This window comes from Bacillus rossius, chromosome 1 (assembly GCF_032445375.1).
Source record: "Bacillus rossius redtenbacheri isolate Brsri chromosome 1, Brsri_v3, whole genome shotgun sequence".
NCBI classification, from domain to species: domain Eukaryota; kingdom Metazoa; phylum Arthropoda; class Insecta; order Phasmatodea; family Bacillidae; genus Bacillus; species Bacillus rossius.
Genome location: NC_086330.1, coordinates 301,160,707 through 301,167,555, shown reverse-complemented (window position 1 = coordinate 301,167,555; position 6,849 = coordinate 301,160,707).

Sequence of the window (6,849 nt, the reverse complement as noted above, 5' to 3'; positions counted from 1 at the left end):
ATAAGAACTTTATCAACCTTCGGGATAGAACTTTATACATGTGTTTGCAGCCTAACCTGTTCGCGCACAATGTCAATGTGTTAAACCCATCGTGAAGCGATGGTCTGACGAAAGACTCGGCCAGGCGTTGGACAAGCAAATGTATCAAGCAGTAATAAAGTACAGTGTTTTCTCAGTCATTTTCCTTTTATTTCAAGTCATCCTGGGTGGCCTGAACAGCCCAGGTAGTTTAAACTAACGACGCACTCCTGCCTGCAGCCACGAGGTCGAACCCCCCCCCCCCCCCTTGAGAACATTTTCAATTCAATATTTATTTTAAACATAATCAGGCAGCGGAAGTGACGACATCTCGAATGATATATTAAAAATACAGGGTGTCCATAAAGACCCGTTACCATTACATTCTGTTACTACTACCAAACGGGAAGAGATAAACGGTGGCGGTTTTCACCATTATGTTCCACGCATCCCAAAGTTTGTTTTCTAATCACATCATCTCAATGTGAGCCCCTTTTGTTACCCTCAGGATGTCCAGACGATACTCGATCTCCACCCACGTACGGCCAAGGATAGCAGCATTGACGCTTTCGATACGTTCTGTGATCCGTAATTTCAGTGTCCTTATGTTAGGTACTGGAGTAGCATTCACGTAATATTTGGCACCAAACATTGACATTTGGACTGTCACGAATGATTTCACGGATTTGGTGTGAGTGTTATGACCCCCATACTCGAACATTGTGGCGGTTGATGTGGCCGCTTACATGGAAGGTTGACTCGTCAGAAAAAACAACTTTCTTAAGATAGCCTCTGTCTTCATCAAGTGCGTTAAGCATGTAGCAGGCAAAGTCATAACGCCGACGGGGGTCATTTGGCTGCAGAGCCTGGGTAAGTTCGACTTTGTAGGCGAAAAGACTTAAATGTTTATGAAGCACATTGTGCACTGTTGAACGTGGCATTTGCAGTTCCCGTAATGCACGACGAACAGATTTGCGGGGGCTTCGAACCAATATGGTTCGAACATGTTCGATTGTTTCTTCTGAAACACCAGGTCGTCCACTACGAGGTAAGTCATGAACACTACCCGTCTCTGTAAAGTTTTTAACCCATCTCAGGATACCAGGCTTGCTAGGGGATGCAGTCCCATATTGACGCCGATAACGTCTTTGCACTGTGATCGGCGACTGGGTCTTCGCATACCACATCACACACTGAGCTTTCTGTTGTGGTGTTGCCATAATGTGTAATTCCAGAAACAAAAGAAAGCTGTTACACACAAAAACTACCGACCTTCCCCAGCATTTTAGTAAAAACCACAACCGTTTCTCTTCCCGTTTGGTTGTAGTAACAGCATGTGATGGTAACGGAACTTTATGGACACCCTGCACTTCCATATAATAGAAAAGAAGTACATATTATATGTTCAAGTACAAAAAAACCCAGTGTTAAATGATTTTGAACATTATCTGTGAGGTGAAGAGGACACACAGTACGACGTTATACGTAAAGATAATAATCCCACAAAACACACTTGGTTGAAGAAACGTTGATCCAACGTTGTATTGTTGAAGTTGGCAACATAAGAATCGACAACGTTGTTGCAACGTTTCCATGCGTAACGAATCTACATACTACACAAATTTATAACGTCACAACGTTGATAGTAGTCTTCTATGCTTATCTACTAAAAGGTCATAACATTGTTTGTCTTTAAAAGTTTGCAATAAATATATTATTTCTTTTTAAGAGTATTTTTCAATCATTTTAATTTATTATAATATTAAATTTAGGTTATTTGTTAGTTTGATACTATTATACTATACACTAAAAAGTAATTTTAGTTGCAAACAGACTGCAAAATTCCGTGTTTTATTGTTTATTTCCTCTGTCGTTGTTTTATGCTCGTTCAACATTTTGGAATTTAATGTAGGTTTATCTTCGGATTTTCTTGAAAATATGGAGGTAAGAATATTTTGAAGATATTATCTCGTAATGTGAAAGTTCATGCTTTCGTTCTCCGCCCGCCGATTCTCCCGCATGTAATATAGAATTAAAGCTTGGATAACTGTTAAAATAAATTAAGAATTACGGTAGTCGGGACGAGCATTTTAGAGATAATCTAAGCTAACCCAATCTAGGAACCAAACCCTATTTAACCTGCCGTAAACTAAAACCCGGTGCACACGGAACAATATTTTGTACATATCGGCTCGTAACCTAACCAAACCAATTAAAATATAATAAACAATCTATAGGTTTATTACATTTTAATTGGTTTGGTTAGGTTACTAGCCGATATAGGTATCTACTGGGAATGTTACAAGATTTCGCTGCACATGATACTGGATGCTTTGCTAGTTCTGTACAGAGAAATTCCACAAAATATAATTATAACAATATAAATATAATGTAATATAATAAAAAGTTTTTTTTTAAATTTACTTACTTTCTCAAAAATGGACTTTAGGCCTCTTCTTTTCATCCACGTTTTCGAAAACATTTTATTTGAGTTACTGTAGTGTGTCTATATAGATAGTCTGTACAAATGACAGTAAATATGCATGAAATCGGCTCCAGCTTCAAACAGCTTAAAAATATATTCAGGAAATTGATCCGCATCAGCTTAGTAAGCTGTAAAATTTCAAGTTCCGAACTCACCTGAAAGTATTTTTAAAGAAAGGTTGAAACTCGCAAGGAATAAGCAGTAAAACTTACTGCACTGAAGTTAGCTCTATCCGCTGGCTCTATCCGGCCGCCCGGTTGCGTCATACTGCAGCGCACTTGGAACAACAACGGCCTAAGACATTTCACGCAAGTACGGAAATATACATCAACATGATAATATTAATTCAATAGAATATGAGATAGATTGTATATAGAAACCTTCCTACATGTGTATACTATCAATTAAAAATATAATTGGAGGGAAATATACCATACGAGTCGCACAATGGCCTCTCAGGACCTCTAATGTGTGGTTTTCAGGGTATCTTTCGAAAACATTAATTTATTTTACCCTCTTTGGCCATTGGCACCAATATAGCTGGTATATAGAAACCTTCTTACATGTGTATACTATCAATTAAAAATATAAATGATTACATGTCAAGTAATATTTGTTAACAAGATTTACATTACTGGGGTTTCTTGTGATCCAAATGGCAGGGATAGTGTATATGTTCCACAACCACGCAGACCTCAAGGTAGACAAGGGTCGATAATTTTTGAAACAAAAAAAATAATAGTAGGATGAAACCCATTAAAAAAGGACGAGAATATAACAAAAATGAAAGGAAAAATAATTTACGGGCGATCTGAGGTCGGGAAGTGGAAGGGGGTGAGTTTTTAAGGGTAAGAAACGGTGTATCTCAATTTCCGGCAAAACTACAAGTCCTATGGAAAAAAATTAAATGACAAAGTTGTAGGTAATAAAGAGACCTACAACTTTTGTGATTACACTTTTATCACATAACCTCACAATTTATGTGAAAAATTCAATTAATCAGGTTTTTGGTTTTTTATTTTTATCTTATGCAAAAAAAAAATTTTCACGAAATTTTGTGAAAACTTACCTTTTTATGTTATAAAGACACTGTAATTTTTTTGATTTGAAATATTTATTTTTCCATCTTATTTTGACTTAATATCGAAAAAACACCCTAATTTCAATCGAAAATTCTCGCGTCAAAATATCAGCTTTTTAAAAAAAGTTGGGGAGTTTTTTGTTCGTTGAAATCTCTTCTTTCTGGTAATTTAAAAATAGATATACATTACTATGGTAAATGTACTCAGAAAATGCAAAAAAAAAAAGAAAAAAACTCGAATCAGAATTTTTTTTTATAATCACTATGTACAATTTTGAGATATTTAGTAAAATTACACTTTAATTACTTGAAAAACGTAAGATTCTATGTTACATTGATAAACAAAAAAATTATAAATCCATAAATCATAAAGATTGGAAGAAACATGCGAAAATAGTTGTTCTAAATATTTAAGATAGGATTTAAAGGGGGGATTTCAATTAAAAAATGTGATTGCTGCAATTTTTTAGTCAAAAAGTTGATTTATTAAATTCTAATTACATTTATGTCATAGAAAATCTCGTAATATATGAATAGAAATGTAAATTGTACTATTGAATTTAGATACTTTATACTAATTATTATTATTCATAATAATATTTTAAAATGCATTAATCTTCATATTTATAAATCTTATCTTGAACCCTAATCACTTATCCATTACTTTTTGTCTCTTCGGTGGCATTTCTTCATCGTTAGATTCGACAAACCTCCCCTATTCTAGTAGATCGTCGAAATCTTCAAGACCATCACCGTCTTCGTATCCAATATTATTTTTAGTCTGAACTGGCCCTTCATCCACAATTTCATCTGAATCACTAACTTCCTCGTAGGTTTTTTCTTCCACATTGGTGCATTTGTCAGAACCATGAAAATTTGAGCATAAATTTGTGCATTTCAAGCCATGTTTTCGGCAGTCACATTTTAAACTGTTACATCCAGTTTCACAGCTGCAGCAAATAGTTTTGAGCAATATTTCCGGAATTAACTCCTTCTCTGTAAATTTGGGCATAATCCCACGTTGATGTTGCTTCCAGCCCCAATCTGTTGCTGTCAGTTCGTTACCCAGCCAAGTTTGAAGTTAATAATATGCCCTGTAACAATGTTGTTCTGCTGCACCTTCTGTGGGTGGGAGATTTGCCAATATGAAAGATGATTTAATTTTTGCCAATTGATATTTCGGAATCTTAATTGATTCAGTGTTATATTATCTTTTTTACATTTATAAATAGATTTGATTAATTTTAATCCATTTTTTTCGATGTCTTTTTTGTTTGCATCTTTTTTATAAAAAATATTGGTCAAATTTGACACATTTTTATCGTCTAATAATGAATTTACAATACTCTTCTGTCCTTTTCCGGCAAATCCAGATGTTGTGCAACGATATTTTTGAAGGATTCATATTTGAAACTATTAGACGTGAAAAATAGATCTTTTACATTTCCAGAACCTGGTTTGAGAAAATAAATGTCATGATTATTTGAAGTTAATTGATTCAAAAGGACCAAAAGATCAATATCTTGACCGACAACAATGATCAAACAAAGTTATCTTAAAATAGCAATAAATAAGCATCTATGCACATAATTTAAAGAATATTCTACAATTTTCTCAAAATATTGTAAATGTCTTATTAAATATTAACTTATTTGTTTGTTAATTATAGTAGTATATTTCGATTTGTAATTTTTTTGTTTATCAATGTAACATATAATCTTACGTTTTTCAAGTAATTAAAGTGTACATTTTACTAAATATCTCAAAATTGTACATAGTGATTAAAAAAAATTCGGATTCGAGTTTTTTTTCTTTTCTTTTCATTTTCTGAGAACATTTACCATAGTAATGTATATATTTTTTTTACATTATCAGAAAGAAGAGATTTCAACAAACAAAAAACTCCCCAACTTTTTTAAAAAAGTTGATATTTTGACGCGAGAATTTTCGATTGAAATTAGGGTGTTTTTTCGATATTAAGTCAAAATAGGATGGAAAAATAAATATTTCAAATCAAAAAAATTACAGTGTCTTTAGAACATTAAAAGGTAAGTTTTCACAAAATTTCGTGAAAAATTTTTTTTTTTGCATAAGATAAAAATAAAAAACCAAAAACTTGATTATTTGAATTTTTCACATACATGTTGAGGTTATGTGAAAAAAGTGTAGTTACAAAAGTTGTAGGTCTCTTTATTACCTACAACTTTGTCATTTAATTTTTTCCATAGGACTTGTAGTTTGGCCGGAAATTGAGATACACCGTTTCTTAGCCTTAAAAACTCACCCCCTTCCACTTCCCGGCCTCAGATCACCCGTGAATTATTTTTCCTTTCATTTTTGTTATATTCTCGTCCTTTTTTAACGGGTTTCATTCTACTATAATTTTTTTTCACTTTTTACCATTTTAAAATTTATCGACCCTGGTCTAAGGAACTATTGGTTAAGTTAAGTCTCCAAGTAAAATAATTATTGCATGTCAAGTAATATTTGTTAACACGATTTACATTTACATTTATGGAAATGTTTTTTGTCTCGTAAAGTAGAATACAGTATGTTACTTCTAAGCCTCATTATGGCATTTACAAATTTGTACTTACCCAAGTATTTTAAGACTGCATAAGTGCATATGCTGTTACTGTGAAAACATAGTGAGTCAAGTCAAATCCAATTATGCGCACTTTAAGAATGACGAAACATAGTCGCAACTAAAACAAATCTTCAAACACACAATTAGCTTTCAGATACATGCAAAGTGATAACATTCCATTTTCCAGTCCTCTGTGTCATCCAGGCTTGGAACTGGCACCAAACTATATACAAGACTACATTCAATACTTGAAGTGGCCACATTACTGAGGTTTCTTGTGATCCAGATGGCAGGGATTTTGAATATGTTCCACAACCATGCATACCTCTAGGAACTATAACTATTTCAGTCCTTGCTAATAGAGTTACAAATCATAACATTCGAAAGCATTAAGTATTTGCATGGTTAAATATTAATCGGTTATCAATTCGATAGACATGCATAAGAGTGAGGAAAAATATCAGGACCATGATGAATTATAGCCCAGGAATTTAAGGTTGTTACCTCGAAAAAAATAAGGTAAAATGAAAATTTGGTCATTGATACTAAACACCTTGCTGAACAACATACTGAAATTCCCCTATTTTCCCATTTCGGCGTCATAATTTTTTTCGTGTAATAATGTCGTAAGTACCCCTAAATGACACAAGGACGCAAATGTACATCCGAAAACTATTT